General features: G+C 39.4%; 1 protein-coding gene across 17 annotated transcripts in view; it reads left to right on the plus strand.

Annotated features, from left to right (window-relative positions):
- RBFOX1 (RNA binding protein, fox-1 homolog 1) overlaps positions 1-21,823 on the plus strand; it is a 1,116,883-nt gene that overhangs the window by 561,062 nt on the left and 533,998 nt on the right. The window lies entirely within an intron of this gene.

The raw sequence follows: 21,823 nt of genomic DNA on the forward strand, positions 1-21,823 counted from the left end.
CCTCCTTTATACAGCATTGTTGAACACTGCTGCAACAAACAGGAAGTAAAAATTGAGGGCAATTTCCAAGTTATTGCTCATAAATTAGAGGCTATGTGTTATTCCTTATTTCATGTGGCACCAAACCGGGTTTCAACAAGGGAGGTATCTGAAAGAAGGTGTAATTAATAAGTATTTTGGCATAGGCTAGCATTACTCTTTCTCCCTTATTCTCTGGGGCTTACCATTGTTGACACCACTGAATAAGAAAGCTAATTTATTCTGGCTGTGTAGGTGTTATAGAATACAGCTGCTTCTGAAGAGAAGATGTAGTGCATTTAACATGTCTGATTTAAAGACAGTCGTCCTTTGGTGCTTGCAGAAGTAGATTCTGTGACAAGTCCCTGTGACTGCTGTGTGACTCATGAGGTGGGAAGTCCTACAGGAGCTCCCACAAAGTAGCTTTTCTCTCTTGAAACCAAATCATCTCTCTTATGCTTTCTCTGGGGCTTGTTTTGCTCACAGTGTGAGGGAGTTTCGTGTGAAGCTCTCGTTACCACACGATTAGATGCCAGAAACTAGTCACCTCATGTTTCCTGAGGTAGAGGCTACCGTGAAATTGGCCTCCAGATAACTGTTATTACTGATAACCCAGCTCTGATGGGCAACAAAGAAAGGTGTGGATTTACAAAAGAACACATGCACATGTGGATGTGTAAGCAAAGGAGGAGGAGGAGGAGCAGTTCCTGGTGGTGACAGGAGGGCTCCAGGTACAAACATCACTGTGCCAGCCTACGGGACAACATTTCCACCTGCAGCCCTCGAGCCAGCTCTTGACTTGCTTGAAGGTGCTCAGCAGCCATTTCTCCATGGCTCACCATCAAGCAAAGAGAGGCCAGATGCCATTTCAAGCCCAACAAACTGATCTTGGTGATTGGAAATAATTCAGATACTGTTTATAAAACTCTGTGACAGATTGCACTGGATATCAACCCTCCCTTCTGCAGGAGGCACTTTCAGTACAGGGGATTTGAGGATGTAGAGAAGAGAAGCCTACAGAAAGCCCCCTGTAATTATCTAGGAGTTTAAAAGAGAAACAACATTCTTTCCTTTTGCTCATGATCTTGATGTTCACCTAAAATTGAAGTGTATTATACTTTTTTTCTGGATCACATCTTAAATGTACTTCAGAGAAGTAACTCTACTTCTGCCACTCTTACTGTATAACCTGTTATGTGCAGCATTTTTGGTAAATGTAATAATTTGTAAACAATTATGAAAATTAATTTATAAGCACAACATAGGATGTTAGTTGCCCTGAAGCACTAAGGTTAGGCAAAACTTCCAGTGCCACCAGTGTGGCTTTGTGTTTTCTGTTTGCAGTATTTAGTATTATTATGAGAAGTTTTAAGTAGAAATGTTGATAGATTTTTAGCATTGGTACAAATAGGAGCCAATAAAATCAGACTTGGCTTGGAGTAGCAATCTTAATGCTGATGAACGTGGCAAACATGCACAGAGTCCACTTGGGGACAGCTGACACAGATGGCAGAACTGATTTTACCATGTGCTATATGTCTTATTAATTGCTGTGCCAATTACTATAAACTCCAGAGCCTGCTTCTTTGTTCCACTATTGTGGGCAGTTTGTCTGCTGTACATTTACTGCAAACTATCAGCTGTCTGGATTTATTTTATGGGTATTGTGCTTTCTCTTCTTTCTCCTCCCTCTCCCTGCTCTCCTTCTCTCCACTGGGACTTGTGCATGTGACTTTTTTTGGGAAAGAAGATCGAATCCCACCCATTTCAGAGGTGGCTTAGCATTCCAAGCAGAGCATAGTTGGAGTGATGTTCTAGAAACAGGTAAAGTGTTTGTGCAGATTCCTCAGCAACGTTTGTATCCATGTAATATGGACAGTTACATCTGAGTCCAACATCTGAGTACAACAGAGTCCACTGTTTCAGGTTTGTAAAGATTTGGAAGGACCAGAGATTCTGTGTGATTCCTCAGGGTGAGCTCCTGCTAAACCATTAAAATCATTGTGGAAAAGCAGACGGACAGAACTAATTGAAATCCCCAAACTGTAAACTCTAGAGGGATTCTGCCCCTGTTGCTGCCTGGTGTGAACCAGACAAGGAATGCCTTGAAACTGAGTGAAGCATCACATAAATTATTCTGGGTAAAGTAAGGATATTAAACCAAGAAATCACATGAAACAAAAAGTGCACTGATGGCAACAAATACTGTGTTAATTGCTATTTTGTCTGGGTGTGACAGCATTATAAGCAGCCAGTGGGTAGTACTAGCTAAACACTGAAGAACAGTGTGAGTTAAATGTTTTCTCAGGCCTGGGCTTGTCCTAAATAGCTGGTGCCCTGTTCTGGGGAAATTGATGGAGTTGTTATTGCCAGTCAACAGCATTGTCCCTTAAACGGTCGAGCATCTCAGATGCTGAACGAGTGTCAGGTTTGCTGTGGTAGCAAAAGTGAATTCTAATCAAATCCTCTCTCTGGTGGGACAGAGCTTAACAATGGTTATGGTTGGAGGCTTGAAATTCAAGTGGGCTGCCTCTCGGGGCTTCCAAGGAGTCAGAGAAGTCCTGGAACTGTGACAATTAAATTAGGACATGAAATCTTTTACAAAACCATAAAACCTTTGCGAGCCACAAACAAGGTAAAAACCCCCCTGGGTGCAAGGCAGGCTGTTATAGCCCCCAGCAGCAGCTCAGAGGAGGGAGGACGTACAGCAGATTTCACATTCTAACTCACCCATTTCATCTGTGTCACTGCCTGCTCCTGCAGCTGGCTGTGTTTGACTGGTGCATTCAGCATTGGGAAAAGTTATGTTTTTAACAATTACAGGCATATCTATTAAATCTATGATGCAGCTGCAATTGCAGCATGGAAAATAACCTTCTTACAAGGCAATTACTGTAAAATGTTGTTCCTTGCAAGCACAACATAAACACACTAATTGCTAAAGGTTTTTCTGTCATTTGTGTTAAATAGCTGTTCTTCAATTATTTAAGGGTTTCAACAAAAAATATTAGCAAAAAAGACCCTCCCAAATGTTACCAAAATAGCCTCATCTCACAGCTTTGTTATCAACACTTTGCATTTCACTTTTCATGCCAGCTTTTACATCATCAGACTGGGGTACAATTAGGAATTTTAAAAAATGCATAATGATTTTTGACACATTTTTTCTCCCCCCATTCTTTTCTCTTAGAAGATGGCACAGGTTTAACTCTCAATACACATGAATTACAAGATTTGGGTGAGCTAATCAATAACCCAGTCTTTTTTACACGCTTTTTATATTCGTAGAATCACTAGGGCTGGAAAATACCTCCAAGATCACAGAATCCAAGCTGTGCCCAAGCCTCACCTTTGTTTCATGGACATCATGTTATTTTGCAGTGTCTTGGCTTTCTGCTATTCATGTACAAGATTCTTTTGTTTTGGTTTTTAAAGAATCTCTGAGGCTGAAGTAGTTGTAAACCAGAGTTAGAGCTATTCTTTTACTCATTTAAAGAATGGCTAGAAGGTATGTGGTGGTTTGCTGATTCTCTCTCTTGGGTTGGCTTATTCCATTTTATACAGACTTTTATTGCAACAGCAATAAAAGCACTACCTACACATTTTTTTCTTTAATCCCAGGGGAATTGAATGTGCTGTACCAGGTTATAAGGTTTAAATTATGTTTCTCAGGACTTAAAGTAATGTGGTGAATATTAAGGCAATAAGTTGCAGAAAACCAGTATATTCATAAATGGGGGAATGGGGGAGTTAATGCAGGAAACAGGTTGAGTTTTGCAAAAACATGTTTTTTGCTAGTGACTCCAGGAGTGTCTGCTATGGAGACTGGTCTAGGTGTGGTTAAATGAGGGTTTGAAGATGGTCCTGTGGAGATTAGAAGTAAAAAAATCTATATCTGTTTTGTAAGTGTGTATTATTTTCTTTTTGAATCATTTCAGAGAAAATATTAATTTCTTAGCAAATGTTATTCCAGAAGTGCAGAAAGACTAAATTGTTTTTTCAGCCACAGAGAGCAGATTTGAATTCCTGGCCTTAACAGATGCTTCAGAAGATTCCCATGTCTCAAGTATGTTTTGCAATATATTTTGAATGTAAATCTGCCATCACTCTCTATAGAGAAGAGTCTGCTGCATGTGGTGACGTGAGCTTGGCCTGTTTCCAGTGAATGTGAAATACAGTAGAATTATATTTCTATAGAGAATATTATCATAGCAAAAGTCTAACCTAAATATGTGGGATATTTACAAGATGTCTTCAATTCATCTGTGCTTGTTTAAGGATAATTTGATGAACATAAGGTAAACCCTCCCATTCCTTGTTTTCATCTTTTTTTTTTTTTTAATATTTTATTGATCCTCAAAAGCTTTTAAGGATGCATGTTTGCATTTATTTCAGTTTTAAAATCAAAATGGTAGCATTAGAGAAGTTCAGGTTGTGAGTATCAGGTTTAAAAACACGTAGTGGTTTCACTTTAACACCTTCACAAATGTGGCCTTTCTATGCACATTCTGGCACTAGAAAATCAAAGCTAACATGTATAAGACAAAACCCAATTTAATTCCAGCTCTAGGCTGCTTGTTGTGATGTATCACATGGCTTTTAAGGCTGTACCAGCAAGTATGTGGAAGGCATCAGTCATACAAGTTTTAACAGCAATCCCATCTTCATAAGGAGTTTCTTTTGCCTGGAAATGGAGCTGTTATTTTCAGTGATTCCTTTTTTCTGTAGTGCTGTGTGAGGCATTTAGAATTTCTCATTTGCCTCTCAAAGACTTATTTTGCTTGGTGCAACACATTAATATTTTCTGAAAGATGTAGATAGAATTCTCTCAAAGCCCTTCATTGTCTTAATTTGAGAGATGGTGCATTTGACAGACCAGGAAACTTGTGTCATTTGATAGCTGATAGATAAGGCAGGTGGCAAGAGATCAGTAATGGCTACACAGTGTAATTTGATGTGAAGGACATTTAATATTCCTTACCAATATGTCATCAATTCTTGGAAAATCAGTACCAGTGGGACTAATAGGACAAGTCAGAATATCTGAACCTGAGCTTCTTCTACAGTCCAGTGCAATTACAAGGCTTAAATTCACCATTGTGGCAATGGGTCACTCAGTGGAAGGACATGGGTGATGACACATTGCACACAGGAAAGCCACAGTAATGAGACAGCCATCTCCATCAGAGCAAATTTACTGTTTGTTCATGGAGAGAGATGATTCATTTGATTAATAATAACTCAGGGACACAACTGAGGTGCTGCATACACAGAAGACCTCACAGTGAAGAAGTAAGAAAAAGGCATTTTAGAAAAGAGCTGTTTTGGAGACAGGGAGGTGATAATAATTGCCTGCTTACAAATACTGAATAAATACTTGAAAACTTCTGAGCCATGACTGACTAGGCATTTACATGCTTCATGTGTCTAGTAAGCTTCTGATTGCTGGTGCTTTTACTGCTTGTCAAAATGTAAATATTGTTCTTTTAAAACATGGGAGTTTGAAATCCTAAATCAGTTGTGTGTTAGGGTTTTGCTTTGGGTTTGGTTTCTTTTTTGTTTGTTTTTGTTTTCTAAGATATCATTTATAGGATGAAAGAGTACAGAGAAAGTAGTAAACTAGCAGATTTGACTTAAATTGAAGTTGCACATACAGGTTAGGGGCCCTCTTTAAGTTAATCAAGAAGAGAATTTATAATTGTGAGTGTGACGTAGGCTTGCAGTTGCACTGTGTTCTAAACATATGGGATGAGCTACATGGACATTTGAGCTCAGTATGCTCATTGTCCAGGTGTGATTACAGTGCATTTGTTCATCTGTCTTTCAGCACTTACATCTTTTCCAACACAATCCACAGGAATATTATACAGAGTGAAAGAGATTCATTCAGGTGGGCTTTGCCTTTCTTTCAAGACAAGAGGAGGTGGAGGGTGTTGCTCATGTTTTGAGATTAGCTGCTAACATGCCTAGAAGAGAATAAACAATATTCCCTTGGTCAGCAGGGGCCATGCTGAGTATTTAATACTCTATATAGTCTCTAATCTATACTCTAACAGTTTCTTAACCATTCAGACTTGTTGAGTAATTCCTCAAGGATCCTTGGGTATTTCATGGCAGAGAACTACGCCGCTTTCCACTGCTGACAGAAAGGTTTTTCTTTCTCTTTGGTACTTGTGATGCCAGTTTTCCAGCTGCATTTTCTATAGGGGAACATGCTGTTACATCTCCAAAGCATTTTTCAAAAAAAAGTTCATGGGATTCTAGAATAATTCCTATGATACAGCAGTGCTGCTTGATTAAAAGCTCCTTCTGGGAAGATGCTTTGTTGAAATCAGCGTCCTGTGTTCTCATTATTAACCCAAGGTGCATCAGTGCAAATAAACTTAAGCCTTCACCATAGTTGAAAGTATTTATAGTGGGCAGAGCAGAGAAGGGGTAAAAAAGGGAAATAAAAAGAGAAGCCTTCCTAATTTGCTCATTCAGAGGCTGGAATGTTATTAAATTGCTGAGCCAGTTGAACTGCAGCTGGGATAAAGAACCCGTTCCCTGAACTTTCCCTCACTACTTGGAACTAATGGGTTTGAGATTAACGGCCCACATGTGTTTTCAGTACAAAGGGACAAACTGCTTCCTCCTTTGGTGATTGAATAAAACAAACAAACCAAAACTGCTTCATAACTGTAGGTTTTCAGTTTCAATACTGGAGTTTTGGAACACCAGTGGAATTTGTGGCCCTCAGTGGCTTAAAGGAGTGTTCTCTATCCTTTGCAAAGAGCATAATGTGATTTGGAAAATCAGTTGAGAAATACACTGATTGTATTTAAGTATTCTCCTCAATCCACTTCTGAACTTAGCAATTAGAATTTAATGTGACAAGAATGTATTTACATGCATGCTTTCACACACACAATGAAAACATCTCCATAAATTAAGAGTTCTGGTAAATCCCATGGTAACCTGACAGATCACAGGGGGAAAAGACATTTTTAAAACAATTCTCTAAAAACTGAGATTTTCCAACTGCTCTTTAATTTAGGATGCATGTTGATATTTACATAAGCTGATTTTTTGTTGTTGGGTGTTGAAGAAATGATGGAAAAAATTATTTACAGTGTTGCTCTCATAAGCCCAGTCTTTTATGAGCTTGATATCCTGTGATAAATACTGAGCACAAATAATCCTGCAGCTGCAATTCCTTATTACTCCTCCTAATTGTGCATGGCTTGTGGTATGTAAGCATTAGATTTATTTTAGGCTGTATTCACAAGGTTTCCACACCAGCTTTCCCACACCTCTCCTGAGGTGGCTTTTTTCTGGGTATCATGTGCTTGGCTGTCAGGTTTGTAAAAAGAATTGTAGTGCCAAGGAAAAAAAGCGTGTATTGAGGTGGTGTTTTTTGTGAAAGCTGAGAAGGGGCTGCATCTTGGAGGCCTGGCACGTGGTAGGTACCTGTACTGGGTACGTCAGGCAAGAAAACAACCTTTTATGATGCTTTGGTGGGTCTTTGTTGGGTTCATGTTTGTTTTTTGGGCACGTGTTGGCTGCATATTAAAGGCAGCGTGGGCTGCTGTTATTCCCATCACATTTCACGGGTGCAGCTGTGGAGGCTTTGTCAGCTGCTCTGGGTGTCCCTGCCAGGGTCTGGCACTGGGGGGACCCTGGACACCGCTGAGCCTCAGTCAGGCTGGGGACACCGTGGGGACACCTCGTGTTCCAGAAAGGATGAAAAGCTGCACAGCTGTGAGGAAACAGGGTGAGCCCCAGCCCTAGGAGACCAGGAGGGGCTGCACTACTGGGGCAGAGTCCCTGCAGCTCCCTGGGGGCTCTGAATGGCCCCTGCTGGACTCCAGCTGGAGCTGTGCTCTCCAGGACCTGTGGCTTGTGCAGAGCTACGCTGGAGCTGCTCCTGGAGCACTGACAGCCCTGGGAAGGGCTCAGGCTCACCTAGTGCAACTCCACTGTTAGTGTGGATCTACACTGACCCCTGAATCTGCCTGGGGTGGTGAGCTGGGGTTCTTTTCCACAGTTTCACCACCAGTCACACCAACAAGTGCATATCATTTCAAGAAATAGAGAAGGAAAGTCACTTCATAATTCATGGGGTGTAAGTTTTAATTATTGCAGTGACCTTTCCGGCTGTCCTTGTCTTTCTGCTTATCCACTGAACTATGCATTAGACTCCCTGACTTGAAAGTGAAATGATTCTCTGACTTGTTAGAGAGCAGAGATCCCACAGCAGGTTCCAGCAGTGCTGCTCTGGCCTGTTCCGTGGGCAGTGCTGAGTGTATTCCTCCATCAGAACAGAACCAGGAGTGGGATGAACATCACCTCACATGAGGGTCCTCTGGGGTTTTAGTTTCCTCAGAAGGGCTTTTTGAGTCTATCCTTTCAGTTCCCCAAAAAAATTCTTCCCATTGGCTCGAGTGCGTGTGGAATCTTGGTTGCATTATTGTATTGGTCATTTAAATGCCTCTTTACCTCCTTTGCTCGTCCAGCTATGGACCTGTCCATGCAGGAGGTGGATCCTCCTGTGCTCCTGCAGAGAAACAAGAGCTTTGGCAGGAGGAGGTATTTTATCACTTAGTGTGTGAGCTGACACAGGCAGGACTCAGGAGCAGCCACAAACCCATGGGTGAATTGTAAAGACTAAATTTGTTTTCATTCCCTTGCAGCCTGGGGGATTCCCAAGGCAGCACCAGGCCAGACTCACCCAAGTGGGAAGGCAGGTCCCACACAGCAGGTCCTTGCTGGAGGATCACTGAACCTGCTGTTGTCACCTGTGTCCCAGGGACACACACAGGTGTAGTTTACCCTGTGCTTTGATCTTTCCCACAGCAGGCAGGAATCCCAAGCGTGTTGGAATGGTCTATCCAGGCCTGTGTTATCTAAACACAGATGTTCTACTTGTCAAGTACTCAAGACTAAGCAACAATTAGTATGATATATGTGTTCTTCTACACCCCAGCTGCAAGTCACTTGAACGTGCTTAAAATCCTCCTCACCTTTCCCCCATTTATTTTCCTACACCTATTAAAAGTGATTATGCAAAACACCCTTTTTCCTGCTCCTTTAGCAAATTCCTGTCTTGCATTTTCACTTCCAGTTTATCAAAAATATGCCATGTGCAAAACGTCCCCTTATTAGATGTGTGAGGAAAAGAGCTGCCAGTGATTAGATTGGCTGTTCATCCTCTCTCTGCTGGTCCAGCATAGCCAACATTTGCTTCCTGAACGTTAGCCAAAAAATTATCTTCTCTCCAGCTGGATAGGGATGCTTCATCATCTTTAAAAACTGAGGTGACCATTATGTTGTTATTGTTAGGCAATTATTTCCTGTTCTTGTACAAATTTACCCTCTGACCAGTTCTGGCCTTGATGTATCTGGCAGGGAAGCCAGTGCAGGCTAATCAAGGCCTGTGAGAGCTGCTGTTGCTGTAATGCAATTTGTCACCTTCTACCCCTGCTTCCTTTGCCACTGCTCCTGCTCGTGAAATGCATCTGTCATCTTTATCAAGGCTTCCTATCCCTAACTGATCACCTTGCCTGCAAAAGGAAAAACTGAAATTCCAGTGGCTGTCCCAGAGTGGAAGAGGAGCACGAGCTGGTTTTATATTCCCCTTGCACAGTGCTTGAGCTCGGCAGGGAGGTGGTTGGGGGCTTGGTCTGGGTCTCTCGGTGCACTTGCTCCTGTCTAGGGCACATGAAGCATGAAGAGGTGCAGGAAGAACTGAGTCTGTTTGGAGGACTTAACCAGCGAAATGTACACAAAAGATGGAGCCAGACTCTGTGGAAGTGCAGTGAAAGGATAATGGACACGGGCTGCAACACAGGAAACTCTTTCCAGACATTAGGAAAACATTGTTGACAAACAGGTTACACAAAGCCCAGAGCAAGGGTCTAGAGAGGCTGTGGGATCACTGGGTTTGGATGTACTTGTAGAGTTGTGAATTTTTTAAAAAAGACACTTTGCTTCTGCTCAGAAATACGTTATGATTGATTTTTCCTGTGAACACATGTATTGATATTTAAGTACCTGTAAATAAGCATTTTATCTCAGCAGTAGGTTAGTCATAACTGATTTTTAGATATGAAATAGGTGTGGGGAACAGAGGCCGTTTGTTTCTGTCTGTCTTTGAAGCACCTGGAATGAGCACAGGGAGAGATGAGAGGCTGAGCTGGGTGGGACACTGGTCTGAGCCAACACTTCAAAGCACAAAGCTCTGTTCAGGCAACTGACTTGCTGAATGTAAAACTGTTCTGTGTTTAGGGGTTCATTTCAGTGCTTTGCATTAGAATTCTATTTCTCATACAAGTTTCCAAATTTTATTTTTATCTTGAAGTAGATTAGAAAGCTTTTCTCCCCCCCTCCACCCCTTTCCCTCTCCCAGCTTTACTACCTCAGGTTACAATGGTATGACCAATATGTGAGACTGTGCAGTGAAATCACCCTTTGAGAATCCAGTTTTGTCTGCTCCGTTACATGACGTGTAAAATTTATTTTGAACCCTAAAAAACGTGATATTGATTTCACACAGAGTTATGAGTTTTTTAAAAAAAGCCTGTTTGTGCTGGTAAGCTCAGAGGAGAAGAAAAGCAAACAGCTGATTTTCCTTTTTTAATATTTCAGCTATTTTTAATTTTTTTTACTTACTCTTCTGATTTTCTCCTCTTCCATTTTGTAACACTGTTATGCGGATAAAGATCTATAATGTGTAAGCTTAATAGCACTAAACACTTGTTTAATTGGTAGAGTTTGGGAGCAGGCCCAGACTAATTAACACCAATTTCTACTCTGTTGCCAGTGTTTAATGGATCTTAGGACCAGATCTTTTTGGAACTAAAGTTATGCTGAAGACATGTTGAAAATAGAAATAAAATCATATATGGCCACCTTGACAAACCATCTGTTCCTGGAATAACGCTTGTTTTTTATACGTAACAAGACATACATGCAGTATAAACAGTGAGTTTCCCTTTTGAAGCTTTGTTTATAACTACATAAACCCTCCTGGATTTCTCCCCAAGTATATCCACACACCTCTAATTTCACAATTTCTCTTTCTTAAGAATTGAATATTTAGTGAATAATGACCAATTTTACTACAGAAAGTCCCGAGAGTGATCTTTATTAAAGCTCATAATTTAACTGGTTGTTTATAAAAACACAGAAGCTAGAAAAATGTGATAGAACTCTGTATAAATACTTAGTAAAATATCTTTAAAGGTCCCAAATCAGGAAGGGATAATAACAGTACAAACAGGATGAGATTTAAGTTTAAGTGTACTAAGGATGTGGTCTTCTCTGGCTATTTCCAGTTCTGTATAGTACCCTCAGAGAAGAATCATGCTCAGGAAAGCCCTGTCTCAGCGAGCAGCAGAGGATGCCCAGCCTGGCAGAGCTGCCTTCCAGGCACTGAAAGCCAATTCAGGTGAACCCAGTCTGGGAGAAAAATGATTCTGCATCTTTTGGGTAATTTTCTACAAAGGCCTTTGAAAGAACAAGAATGTGACGGAAGATTTGTGTCATCAGAATTTTCTGCCTTTTGAGCCTTTTCATTGCTTGGTTTCCATTTCATCAGCTGAGCTGATATTAGTGGAATTCTCACCTTCTTCAAAGTGTCTGCTTGACCTTCTGTTGGGTTAGGACCCGAGTGCCCTGGTATTAAAGGCTGATGGCCTGTGATTGAACACACAATTTCTCGACATTTCTCTCCTTTCTTCTTTGTTCTCCAGCTCAGGATTGTCTTAGCCAGCTGTGATTTTGTATTCCTCTTGTCACTGCAGCATTCTGCTGCTCATAAATCTGACTTGGGAGTTGCCATTGTCTGCTTTTCACTGTTAAAACAAGAAGCTCTGGTTCCATCCCTCTGTTTGCCCTCTAGAATGTGTCAGGAGTGTCAGGGGAATGTGGGCTTAAGTGGCCTGTCACTGGATGCTAATGCAAATCCTTTGTTGTTAATCTTGGTGTAAGGAAACAGAAATTTGGAATTACTTGATCCTATCAATTTCTACTGAAATCCTTGGCATTGGATGCCTTGTAGCTCCCACTAGTGTTTGAAATTTTGGTCTCCTGGCACATACCAGACAATGTTCCCTTTCAAATGAATATCTAAAATGTCTGCTGTGTTTTTATATGAGGATTTTCTTGTTTCTTAAATTAAAGCATCAAATGCAGTCGAGTATTTTCACAGGGTACCTAGAGAGATGGTGGAATTCCTGTTCAGGGTTCTTTTTAAGAAAAAAATGCAATAAAAATGGATGGTTGCTCTATATGTTTGATGGTGTTTCAGAGATGCTGCATTGTCCAGAGCACTTCCAGGCACAACTGAGACTTGGTTATTTTGTCTTCAGAATGAATGCTTCATTTCTGTTTGTGGAAATTTAAATTGTGGTTTGTTAGGGAAGAAAACATAATTTTTCACCCAAGCTGCTGTATAAATGCATTTAGCATGTGTTCATCTCAAATTCTGTAGTGTGAATCACGTGAAAATGATTGGAGCAGAAATGTTTTTGGTTGTTGGCCAGATCTTAATTTTTCACTGCCCAAGTGTTTTTCACATGTTTATTTACCTGAAGATGAGAGAGCACCAACCAAGTAGCATATGGTTATAGGAAACACAACAGATACTCCAGTTAGTAAAAAAATAATTTAAACTTGTTATTTGTCATCAAGGTGCATGATATGTGACTGGCCTTTTAATGGCTTTTAGAAATGTGCTTCACATAATTTGAAGCAAGCTTTCTTATCAGTATGTTGTGCAATTAATTTAATCTTGTTTCTGTTATTTCCACAGTATTTTTCAATTCAGTGAACCTCATTACATTTGCAAGTGCATTAAATTAGAGTCTGGATAGAAGAAGAGAGATGATTATCAGTTAATTTAATTATATTTCTAGGTTTGCCCATTTAATGATATGTCTGCCATTGTTGTTGCAGCCTTTACAGCAGTAGCACTGGCAGGAATTAGTTCTGATTCCATGTAAAGTTTGTGTTATCTGATAACTCCTGACAGCTGCTGGAGCCACACGTTCAGTAATTTATGAGTCTAATCAAAAGTCATTTACTTTAAGCCTAAAGGCTACAGTATGGAATACTTGCACTGTATTCTCTACATCACTTTTTGACTCTGCATATGTGGGAATGTTCTTGCAGAACTTGACACCATGAATTAAGAAACACAACTTCAGGTTCTTATGGTGATGGCAGGAGCAAGGAAATGTTCCATAGCACAGGGCTCTTCCAGCCAGCTGAACACTGCAGCTGGGAATGTTCTTGTTTTTAAGGAGGAGGCAAAAACCAACCCCCAAAATTCACCATTATGCAGTCCTTCATATAAAATGGTCTTGACTTTTATTAATAAAATTATGTGGTCATTTAGGGAGATGCTGCAACCTGAATCGTAGTGCTCAGCTTCTAATATGGTGCCTGTCAGTGTTACTGCTTTTTGCAGTAAATAATATTTTTATGCTTCTTTTGCAACTCTGCAATTTTTTTTTTCTTCCTAAAGTTTTGTGCCATATGTTTGAAATTTCAAGGTGCCCCTGGTATTTGCCCTGGCATCTGGAAATCCTAAGGATGGGGCTGCTGAGACTCTCCACAGCAGTGCTGCATTATGTGCAGTACTGCAGCCTGGATCAGTTGTGTAGCTCGTTAAAGGCAGATCTATTAAAGCAGTAGTTTTGGTTTTTAGACATTTATAGATATCCAGTATGAATGTGAGAGAAAAAGAAATTCAGTTCTGAAGTACAAAATGTTCCAAATTCCAATGTTTTAAGATGGCTGTTTCTGAGATTTTTAGTGATTTAATATTTAAGTTAATCTTAAAGGTATTTAAAAAATGATAGCAGAAATAACCCATCAATGAGAAAGAAAAAGATTAAATCCAAATTTTACTAAACTCTGAGAACTGTTCTTCTATTCCTATGTCTTGGAAGGTAAAAACAATTATGTTTACATTTATATTTACTATTTGTACGTGATGGACCATTCTGTGGCTGCAGTGCAAATAATGCATAGATTGTGTACATGAAGTTGTTTCTCTTTCTGGAAGTACTTGCCACAAGAACAAGACTCAAGGTCCCATAGCCTATTCTGTTAGTCTGGCAAAATGGAGAGCTGATGGAATGTTTTGCAGTGGAATAGATGGATTAAGCTTTTCAGGATAAAGATATTTTAATATTTCTGATGCACTTAATGGAAGGAAAAAAGAAGAAAAAGGCAAATTTAGTATATTTTTGAAAGTGAGACCTGTGTGTGGGTGCAGTGTGGGAGAATCAGACTGAACAAACTCCAGAAAGGCTGGATTTGTGAAGCTGTCATTGCAGAAAAGTCACATTCTCCCTGCTGTTCACTTCAGGGATGGGGGCTGACCTGCTACCCGTGGATTATTACCTACTATGGCTGAGTAAAGTTGTTGTAGAGCTTGTCAGTTGTGGAACACCAGTTTGGGTGTTCAGATGGGTGAGAGATAGACATACTGCTTCTCCTGGGTTTTTTAAAGAACTCTTTACTGGCTTCTGCCTTGCCTGATTTGATGAATCCCATATCCCATGGCATGCCTTCGCTTCTGTTTACACCTATTTATTTATTTATTTTTTCTCACTTTTGCTTACTTTTACTGTGAAGTTACTTTTGGCAAGGATGGCTGATAGGCACTTACTTATACAGGATAGCACAGGGATATGCCAGTATTGGCTGGATCCAATGGATTTGGTGAAAATTAAAAATGTAACAATTACTACATAGCTTGTGTTTTTGTGAGGAGGAGTTAGTCAGGACAAACCTTCTCTGTTTATCTTGCAGTTTTCCAGCTGGGCTTTAAGACCACATGTTTGTTTTGAGTTGCAACTCACAATTTTGTAACAATGACAGTTTTTAAACCTTATTATTTTTCTGAATAAGTACAGTCTCTCTGTTCAGCTCCATTGGAAATAAGTGCTTTGAATTTCTGCCAGTACCCAGGGTCTCTGGCAGAGTCCCCTGGAAACTTGCATGGGCCAAAATGTAATGTTATGCTCCTTTATACTGGCAAAATCATCCCTTAGAGAGTGCAGAGCAGGGATAAATCCAGCTGCTTGTCCAAACACAGAAATAAAACAAGGATTCATTAGCTAGTTTTGACTGCAATTTTGTCTGATTACAAGAGTCCTCAGCTAATACTAAGGGCAGAAGAAGAGACCTGCTCTGGCTCTCGATTGCAATGGGGAGAATGAAATAGATTTAATTAATAGATCAGTGAAATCTTTGTTTAGCTATATGATATATGGGAGAATAAAACCTCTTTTTAAATGAGGATAAACCTACTTGCTTGATCATCATCCTACATTGCAACAGTTTTGTATTCTCTACTTAATTTTTCTAGAATCATCCTACAAATACAACAATACAACAATACAAAACAACAGTTTTGTATTCTCTACTTAATTTTTCTAGGAAATGTTTTGTTTGTGGGTTTTTTTATGTGTATGTTTTTTGTTTGTTTGTTTGGGTTTTTTTTTGCTTTGTTTCAAATCAGTGGTAACTTGTTAATTGCCTATGATTTATTTAATGATGCTTGCTGTAATGTGAGTGATTGCTACTCTCCTTGTTTTTGTCAGTTCACTTTGGTATTTTCCCCCAACTGGTATTTTTGGAGGGACTGGAATGGAAAGATTACATCCCTTAGTATTCTGTGTTGGAAAAGTACTGTGTTTCCCTTTCTGTCAGGAAGAATTCTTCCAAATCCCTCCGTGGTCTGAGCTGCTGTGCTTGACATCTCATTATTTGACTCAGCTGTTTCTGTTTCACCTTCACCCAGCTAATTAAGTAACTCATTGAATGTATTATTCAGTATTTGATTCTGCTATCTGAGTCGGTGAGAGATGGAATTAAAAAAAAAAAAAAAAGAAAAATTAAAAAATCCCCTTGATGGGATTAGTGGAAGGATTGTTGCTCCGACACGGTGGACTGAAATGAGCCCGAGCTAATGGAGTTGGCGATACATGAATCACACTCTGCTTGAGCCAGGCTTTGGCTGCTGGGGAAAGGATTGGGATTAGTGCTGATCATTCCTTAACTACCTTGTAGTGACCTGTTAATTGTTTCAGGACATCTGCGGAGTGCGAGGCGTTCCTTGGCTTTCTTTACATCTTTGTTTCCCTCCTCAGCCGCGGTCCTGCAGGGCATCCTTCGTTCTGTGTTAGGTCTAGATACGGGCTTTAGCTACTTGGCTGTGCTCATCATTTTGGCTCCATTGCCAACATGGATTACTTTCCAGGGCTTTTGGCAATTTGTAAATCATTTATTTCTTTCTCTTGGATCAGAAATGTAAACAGGAGTGCTCTGCAAATGAGCAAAATCCAGTGTTCAGCTCTAAGTTATCCATCTGCATTCCCATCCCTCTGACTTTGACTGACTTTGTGACTAATCTTTTGTATAAAAGAGAAGTGTAAGTACAATTAAATTAATTCCCTTTTTTGCTTTAGACTATTTTTCCTTAATATTTGCATTAAGCTACTGAATTAAACATGACTATAAATAATATTCTCATTCACGTAAAACCTACCTATTTTTGTCATATCGGTTAAAGCAAACCTTTTAAAATATTTTTTTATAAACTCAACACAACAAATTACTGTCACCAGAGAGATCTAGCCTCAGAGTGTGATATTGATTTTGGATACAGAAGATTGAAGTGTGTGAATTCACAGACTAATCCATACATTCATACAGTGTATGAATCAGGTACAGTAAGGATTTGAATATATTCCTTTAGAATCCCAGAAGAGTTTTCTGGTCAACTTGCTGTTTATTGTTCTGATGGAAGTGTCTCCCTCTCCTCCTTCCAGGGCTGGGTTGTCCTTTCAGCTTTGATCAGAAGCACATTTCTGGCTCTGGGAAGCCTTAATTGGCAAGAGTCCAGTGAAAACTGAGAACTCTCAGTGAGGTGTTTTGAAAGTGACCCTGGTGTCGGCCACCAAAAAGCCACTGGAAAAGTCCTAATCAAGGCTTCCACAAAACATCTGATACTTTGTCTCTCGAATATTCTTACAATATATGAAATAGCTTGAGTGAATCAGTGCAGAAACAATCACTAGAAAATTATTCCCATTGGTTTTAAACGAGCAATACTTTTTCTCCTGACGCAGCTCTGAGAACTCCATTCTGGAAGGTTTCATGGCAAAGCAAAAAATATCAGATTCTGGTTTTGTGTAATTAGTGTTGCTTTTGCATTATGTTTTGAAGATTGGGATAGTTCCTAAAGCAAAATTCTAGAGCTTTTTGAATGTACATGCACTCCAAGTTTAGGGTAAAAACCTTTTAAGTCCAATCATTGTTTTAGTTGAGCATATACCTAATATTTTTCATTTTTGAATAAGAGCACATTTTATCTTTAGCTTAATCTGGTTTTGGGCTGAGCAGTCACATACTTTTGGACCTTGATCTACCAAGGGAAAAGGATGACTTTGGTAGGAGTGTTGGCTTTGGAATAGACTCTGACCTTGCTTTTGTAGATCTGGTTTTGTTAGCCCAGAAGGTTATTTTTCTCTGCAAGGAAAAATAAGTATTTGGACTGGGATATCTCCAGATTAGTATTCTGGCAGGTACGTTTTTATACTCATTTTCTTGCTAATGAGAAGATACCTAAATATTTTATTAAGCTACTAAAAGACTGAGAACATTTTATGAGACATGAACTTTAATGAGACATGAAGAAGAAAAAATTAGACTCAGTCTTTCAATAATTTGGAAGAGTGAAAAATGTTAACTGTCTTATCATGCGAACAAGGGCTCAGAATACACAAAATTGTATCAGCAAACTGAATTTGTATTCAGTTATTTTCTTGGTTTAAACTTGTTTTGAATCTCTACTTTTTACTTGCTTTTCTAGAGAAAGGCTCTAGCAATATTTCTTACCACTTTATTCCAATGAGAAGAAGAAGTCAATGCATATAAAATCTTAACTAAATTTGGGGGCTAATTTAATCTACAAAAACTTAGCTAGATTTGTAGATAATAAGCAGTTAATCAGATTCCTTTTTTTTAGCATATGATTGTCTTAGAGCTTATGATGGTTTATATTTGCACATTTGCATTGCATAATAACACATTCAATCCCACTTAGTCACACTGTACTTTTATGTGGTGAATTTATTTAATATTTGAATCAAAAAAATAATTCATGAAATGTGACTTTTTTCTTTCATTTCTTCACTGTTCAAATAAGGCAATATATTAATTATGCTGTATAGGGTAATAAACAAGCTTCTCAAATTATTTTAGCTGTGAAAGTTGAGCAATGACTTGGAAATTGACGTATATAGTTAATGAATACATGTGGATTTAATTAATTTTCACTGGTGCAATGTCTTCTTTTTGAACTTGAAATATTCTTCACCTAAACTTAAATATCAAGTGAATTATTTCTTTCAAAATCTCTAAAAATTCTGTTATATTTCAAAAAATTTGAAATATTTGTTGCCCAGATGGCAAGAGCAATGCTTGTCTTTTTTCTCATCATGTGTTCCACTCAGCCCCTTTGCTAAGGACAACTTCTTTTCATATCTCTCAATATTTATCTCCAAGTACCTTTCAAGACAGTTTTCCTTCACACAGTTGCATCTATAGCTAGAAAATATTCCTGAGAGAAACCCGCTGCTCTAAATCTCCAGGTCTACCAGCAAGCAAGATGCCCTGGTGCCAGCATCACCTCATTTGTGGCTGAACAGAGGGAGAGATCAGCCAGGTACAGTGAACATGACTTCTCCCTGCGGGTTTGGGGCTGTGGTGAGTCACAGGAATGATAAACACAAGAGTAGGTAAACATCCAGTTTTTCATAGTGTTTCCTCTGTATTTTCATTGCTCTACAAATCTAACGTTATTATTTTTTAGAGTGCGTGACACATCAATTTCCAGTTCAGTTCTGCCTTCTTATCTTAGAATTCTGTGCTCGCACTTGAAATATTAATGACTTTAGGCACAAGTTATATTAATGGCACAGTTATGTCTTTTGGGTTTAAGTATCATTAATTTTAGGAAACAACTTCTCATGACAGTAATCAGAAGCAGCTGTTGGTTTTGCTGCAAAATATTAATGCATAATTAAAAAAAACCCCAGTGACTCTTAGAAAACAGAGCTGTTTGCTGGAAGCACACCTTCGCTCTGCCTCGCTGTGGCCATATATTCCCAAATTGAAACATTGTGGTGGGTGTTCAGTGTGTACTGGAGTTTTAGCTTTCACTGTGCCTTTTTAATGCACTACACTGAGGTTTGTTGAAAATGTATGCACTAAAATTTTCTGACATGTTTCTTCTTGAAATAAAAGACCTTAGAGATATTATTCACATAATATTTCAAATTACAGCTAATTTAGTTCTCTACTGTTCAACTATTTTCCACATGCAAAGGGTGGAAAAAAAAGTCACAAAGCTGCTGTAAGTTATTTTCTGCCTGACTTGTCCTCTGGAAGATTTACCCCAAGTGCTTCTGGCTTGGAGCGAGCCCAGTTGCAGCAAGCACCGTGTGCTGAGTTGTGTTGGGTACTAGATTACACACACCTTATACTGGCTGGGGAGCCTCTCCTGCCTGGGGAAGGTATTTTAGCAAAGGGGGAAATCACTGCCCCCAGAGAAGCTGTTGAAGGGGGAGCATTGTCCCTTCCAGGCAGAGCAGAGCACCGGCGCTGATGGAGGTGAGGATTTTGCTGATGTGCATCTCCACAGTGTTCAGAAGCAACCTTGCATTTCTGAGAGAGATCAGAAATAGTTGGAGAGTTCCCAGTTGTGCTGATTCCTTCCAGTGTTCTGCTGTTCTTGTTCTGTTGTACCAGAAAGGTGATCTCTGGGCTTCTGTGCTGCTGTAGAGCTGTGGTGCCTCTCACCGTGGAAGTTACACATCCTTGGATGTCCTTGTCACCTTTTTTCAGCTCCTTGGAACCAGAGTCTGATTATAAGTCTTCCTTTCCAGCAGTTATGCTGAAATCTTTGCAATATTTCTGAATTTCTCTAGAATTTTACAAGACAGTTGGTCAAATCTATTTCCTTGCCATACCATCACAGTTGCCTAAAGCTGCAGCCTTGCAGTGTTATTGAACAACCAGACCTCTGGGTGTACTTTTCTAGGCTGAGGGACTTCCAGCATTCATGAAACCACACAGTTGCTCAGATATTTAAACATCTGAGATCTTGTTTTGCTCCAGTTGGGAGTTGCACACCTGAGAATGTGTGCTGGTGAAGTGTGTGCTCATTTTTCTCCCCCAGAAAGTGCACGTCTGTCTCCTCTGCTGTCAGCTCTGCCTCTCACCAAATGACCAGGCAGGGTTAGAGAAGAACTCATAGGATAAGCAAGGACTGCAGAGAAGCTTCACTAACCCAAGAAAGGGACCTTTTTTATAATTATTATGAATTTGTTGAGTTCATTTAATTCCTTTTGTTTGTCTTTGTAGTTGTTCAGGGTGATATTTGCAATGTAAGCCTTTGGAGCATGGCCTCTTGTTCTGTGTTTGTGGTGGTTAGTGCACCATGACAGCAGGTAGAGATCAAAGTAATAGCATTGCTGGGATTTCTTTCTTATTAAAAGTACTTCTTTTGAAGAACATGGAAACAGCTCTGGTTTTAGGTTATCACTCCTGAGCCAGGAGACCTGTTTTCCCATCTCCCCCAGCCTATCTTAAGCTTGTAGGGGTTGCAGTTTATACAATTCTCTACAGGGCTTTCTGTTATCTCCTTCTCTCAACTGACAATTTTCCCATCCAAACATAAACCAGACTATCTTGCTTTTCCCTCTTTTTTCTCTATTGCATTAAAACATAGCTTTGAAACTCCACTGTTATTACGCTAACATTGGCTGCATATACATTTGTTTTCCTTCCTTGAGCCCAGATCAAGGCCTGTCTGCACTGTGGGACAACTCTTCTCATGGATGAACGTGCCCAGTTCTGCATCTTGGCTCAGGATGTTTGTGTGTTATCACCAGTACCTTGTGATATCCTTAATTTTCAAGTACCAATTTTCTCAATCAGCAAAAATACCATTTTCTGAATAACTTCTATTCAAGTTGACTTGCTGTCTCTAGGCTTGAACCTACCTGGTATTGCTGGATGTGGAGTTGGAAATATTTTTCCTAGTTTCAAATAAACTAATAATTTCTCTTTTGAAGTGTGTATTTGTAAAACTGTAACAGCAGTTAACTAAGGTGTCATCACAGTGTCATGGTTGCTAAAATTTCAGTGGAAGATATAAACATATGGCCTATTCTAAAGTGGATAAAAAAAATTACTCCTTTTTAGTGTTGTAGATTGTCATTTTCCCATTTTCTTTTTCCTTTAAACATTTATATTTATGTCATATCCATGGCTTCTTATTCATGGTTTCTGTGGCCATTAATAAGCCTGCAACTGACTTGTGAGTAAAATAAAAGAACCTACAAAATTGAACTCAGTGATTTATGAACACATAAAGTAAATAATTTTTCATCATTGTAATGTTCAATGCCTACAAACATGGACTGCAGATCTCGTTTTTTTAGGCATCTAATTCAGAAATGAGAGTAAAGGAAAGTTAAATATACGTAGGCTATTATCTTTTCTAAAGGTTTGAAACATCCACAAAGGGGCAGCATTGTCTGAATGCTGTGGCAAAGGAAGGTGACTTAAGTAGTCATTGATGGTAAGTCATTGTGATTATCATTTTTGGAATGAGGAATTGTTATTTCATCTTGTTGAAAAACCTAATAGTCCTTTTTTTGGTCCTAAAATGATGTGCAAAGAAACAAGGTGGTTAGAACAAGAGCTGCTGCTTTGTAGAGTACAGAGTTGAGACCATGGG

This window comes from Corvus brachyrhynchos, unplaced genomic scaffold, assembly GCF_000691975.1.
Source record: "Corvus brachyrhynchos isolate BGI_N302 unplaced genomic scaffold, ASM69197v1 scaffold5, whole genome shotgun sequence".
Classification (NCBI taxonomy): Eukaryota; Metazoa; Chordata; class Aves; order Passeriformes; family Corvidae; genus Corvus; species Corvus brachyrhynchos.